The sequence below is a fragment of the Metopolophium dirhodum genome, chromosome 8 (assembly GCF_019925205.1).
Source record: "Metopolophium dirhodum isolate CAU chromosome 8, ASM1992520v1, whole genome shotgun sequence".
Classification (NCBI taxonomy): Eukaryota; Metazoa; Arthropoda; class Insecta; order Hemiptera; family Aphididae; genus Metopolophium; species Metopolophium dirhodum.
The window spans coordinates 9,603,921-9,608,662 of record NC_083567.1 but is presented as its reverse complement, the minus strand read 5'-3'; the positions used below and the strand labels follow the sequence as shown (position 1 = coordinate 9,608,662).

At 30.0% G+C, this 4,742-nt stretch overlaps 1 long non-coding RNA gene across 1 annotated transcript in view; it reads right to left on the bottom strand.

Moving 5' to 3' along the window:
• Positions 1-4,742, bottom strand: part of LOC132950149 (uncharacterized) — a 123,838-nt gene that overhangs the window by 56,364 nt on the left and 62,732 nt on the right. The window lies entirely within an intron of this gene.

Here is a 4,742-nt window from a genome sequence, read left to right as displayed (position 1 = left end):
CACATGAAAATCGACATATTATAATATATATATATAGCAAAGTAAATATTATGTTGGCGTTGAAAAATGCTATCGTTTGAAATGAAACGTGATAAGTAGACGGAAAAATAGGTACGCATACAGTTAATACATATATAACATTAGTTTCATTATTTATTAGTTTTTATTTACTTAATTTATAAAGAAAAACAATTATTTAAAGCATACATCCGGGCAGCTGATAAGCGAGGATTGTGGAAAGATTAAAAAAAAAAAAAAATCTCACGATATATCCTAATATGAGTTAACTACACGATACCCGTGTTCACATATTATCTACTATTACTGCAGATGTTCTATTTTTTAAACTTGACAGTCCCTTTTATATTAATTTAAATACCTATTTTGTCATTTTATTAATTTATTTTATCGAATCATACAGCGCATGACGTCATCACCACATGCATAATATATTATATTGTAAATTAAAATTGTGTAGAACCTATACACGACTGTATGAGACTAATAATTTTGTAATATTAATTTAATATAGACTTGTTGAATGGATATATATTATAATAATATATTATAATTTATTATAATAAAACCATTGTTTGTTTGATGTATAATATTGTATACAAAATATTTTAATGTTATATTATAATATTATATGTAATAATCCTTTTTAAATAAATCATATTTATTTTAGTCGACACTAACATCTGTATAAACAAAACATGAAAAACTGTTCATTTTTTCGTGTGCGTATATTACACAATATACATGAATATGCACACGCAGGTACCCGCAGTTATATTATGTTTTTTTTTATGTTTATGTCTGCACAGACTTTGCGTACCTACTTACCCTCTTCAAATTGCTGTGTGTTCGTACATACACTTAAAATATGAGGATTAGGAAATTGTGAAATGCGTCCGACAGATGAGGTAAATTTAAGCACTCCTAAAAATAATTTTTCGAGAAGCATTCGCCCCTTCTTCTATTTTCAAAATAAATACAATTTTTGCTACGACTTTGCCGTGTTTACTAAGTAAGTAAATTATTATTATATCACGTTCGTGTAATATAATATAATCCAATAAACGACCAGCACAATGCCACATGCTGTTGGGACAATATAATTATATTATTATTATTGATTTCATCCCGTAATATTATTTTGTTATTTAATGCCATTACAAATAATATTTTTACTTGAATTTTGCCTTTTGTACTCCGCGTGAACTTAGGCTGTTTACAAATGTTATATACGTGTACGCTTGTAAACACGCGCACCTATATATAGTCATAATGTGCACAGAAATAATAATTATATTTACATCGCAGTGTTTAACTAAGACATAACAATAATAATAATATTAAATGTGTGTACCTATCACTTATTGACAATAAGTGATTATTGAATAACTATTTAAGTACGCCTTGTATACAGTGTGATTTTTTTGGGCATGCTCACCCCATTTTGTAAGTTAAAGTTGTGCATATTATGCCGTATTAAAATGCTCAACTATTAGAAAGTACTATGGAAAAAAATCCAGTAAAAAAAATTGATGGTAAAAAATAAAATAAATTATAGGATATAGTATATGAGTATTAATAAATTGTAAATTAAATGATTTACCTGAAAAATTAACAATTAATAGTCTGGTAGTTACCAAATACCAATATCGACAATATAAAACTTTGACTTCGACAGAAATTATTATTATATAGGTAGGTATGTATATTGTTTTTGTATACCTAAATAATTGGATTTTTTATATAACATGACCTAGTAATTATAATTGTTAATTTATTTTCTTAAATTAATTATTTTTTTAACACGATTCTATTGAATTTATTCAAATTCTGATTGTTGGTATTCTTAAGTAGAGTTAAAAACAAAGACAAAGACGATATTTTCAAATATTTAGATTTTTCACTACCTACATTCAAGGAGTATATTGCGTCAATATATAGGTAACCCCTTTTGTTTTTCACTAATTATTTGTTGTTAATTCTTTAGCTGTGCAGTGTCTGAGTTGTGTTAATGAATTGCTTCTTTGTTTTAACCATTATGAAGTTACTGTGAGTATACTGTCCTACTGTTATATTGGGCATCATGCCCGTTAAATAATTAAAGAAATAAATTACTAAAATGTATAGCATCTCAATTGTATGATAAGGGTAAAATGCAAGAGCAAAACCGGTAACTTGAAATAACTTACAATGCAACTAGGTACTACTAATATAGTAGCAGGTACCTATAGTACCAAGCACATAGTACATACTATAGTACCGAGTACCTAGTACTAATCTATTGAGAATATCACCTATCGTACGATGATAATGTGACGTGTTTACTGTACGTTCTACCGATTAGAAATATGCATCAATGTTAACCCGAAATTACGTAATAATAATATAACGCATGCATTAATTTATGAATTAATTATATTGTTTCTTTTCACATCACCGCCATTATTTATTATTACTATGGTAGGAACCAGTGAACCACTTTAATCACCGTACGATGTGACAGGGGCATGTACACCTAAGCTTGTTTGATGTTTCCCCTTTTTACCCGTTATTGTTATTATTGATTACTCTATTTTACTATCGATATTGCTACACTTTATTATTGTTATTGCTACTATGTTTGTTACATTGTTGTAACTGACTTATTTTGTTTTTCGCTAATTCGTTTTTGCTGTCGATTCTTTAACTATGCGTCTGTGCTGTACCTATACTATAATTAATTGCTACCACTGTGCAGTCATTGTGACTTTGTGAGTATACTGTCTTACTGCTATATTCGGAATTATGCCCGCTAAATAATTAAATTAATGGCTACAGTTTATAGCGTCTCAACCTTATCACGACGAAATAACGCAAGAGCAACAAAACCGCAAATTCGAAATAACTTACAAATAAGTAACTGCTAGTATATCACCAATCGTATACGACGATTGGCTTGTTTGGTATCCGCGTACATATATAAGTAAGTATAAAATATATAAATCAAAGTTAACCCGATATGGCATAACGATTTAACGCATATATAGGTAGGTACTCGATTAAATCACGCGCTAAAACCATTTGGAGCACATAGTCATAATATAATATATTATTATTACGGATAATATTGTATCGTACACATTCTGTGCAACAATAATAAACGAATAACAATCATCAGACGTAAATTCTATATTTTGAGATTTAGCTGCGCGTATCCGCGTATTATCTCCAGCAACAACAATATATATTATATTGATCCACTGGCCAAATGTCGAGAACACCGCGAGGTTGTGTACGCGTCTCCGTTTGACGTTAAACCGTACGGATGCCAGGACCTGGGACATTGCCAGGTAATTCAAACGACGGCGTAGCTTTATAGGCGTAAAGCTCCTCGTATATATAATATAATAATGATAATATATTGTCATCGCGAGTATAATACACCTCGGCTAATCCGACTATGAGTTTTTTTTGTTTTTTTTTTTTTTCACAAAGGCTATTTTATTTACAGACGGTTACAATGATAATATGTGGCGCGTACTAAAGTGTCAATGATGAGTACTGCAGCAGGGGTCACTGATAACAATTTTTGATGGGCCGCGTTAGGAATCTGGAAATATTGTTTGCGGCCCATCAAAATGGTACATTAATGATAAATTACAATGACGACAATGATAAATTACTGCAACACTAGAACGTATACCTAATATTAACGGCTTTTTTTTTCTAGTTTATGGGCTGGATAAAATTTGTCCGCGGACCGCCATTTGGTAACCAACCCCTGGTGTACAGGGTATATAGTGTGCACACTGTAGAATATATCTATAAATTGGTACCTATATACACCTGCAGTATGTAGCGTATAGCAGTATTATATAGCAGAGGTTCGAACACTGTGGTCTGCGTTTATATTTTTGGTGGGTCGCGTCCAGTTTTGATACATTCAAATATTTTTTTTATGATATAATAGACATTCAATATTAAATTAATTAAAAATATATATTCACTTGAAAAAGAAAATATGCACTTTGTGTATAAATTCAAATAAATATGATAAAATAATTTTCGTGTACCTAACAATATATATATATATATCGATGTAATACAATGATGATTTAATTTAGTCATATCATTGATCATTGATCCACGCCGACTATAAGTGTTAAACCAATTGTACCAATGACATGTCACCATGACGCTTTCAGACTAAAAGTAAAGTTATTGCAACGATAGCGACAACAGTGGAAATAAAAAATAAAAGTCATTGTTTTATGTTGTGGGTTGCTAAAATTTTAACATTATCCAAAATGGGTCGCATTACTCGTACTGTGAAAAGTTTGGGAACCTCTGGACTATGGTATTACCATATACTTACTGTTATATTAGGTGATGTACATTTTAACTTTTAAGCGTTAAGGGGTTTTGGTTTCTAAACATGTGTTTAGATCACCTTATAGGTACTCGACTGTTGATATTAAAGTCTTTTTTTACTGGCCGCAGTTACTGTGTACAGCTTACATAATATTATATTTTATTTGAAATATTATAATTAGTATATTATAGACATATAGTGTAAAAAACTTGAAAACTATAAAATAAAAAATAGTAAAAATATTTAAACTGTTGTCGTTTTGCAATGACTGCAAATAATTGTATAAAAGAAATATTTTCAAACGTTAGTGTTTTCTGAAACAAAGAGTGTCTTCCGTTGAATTGATCACCCCTTAGGTATAATGGCTCGCGGC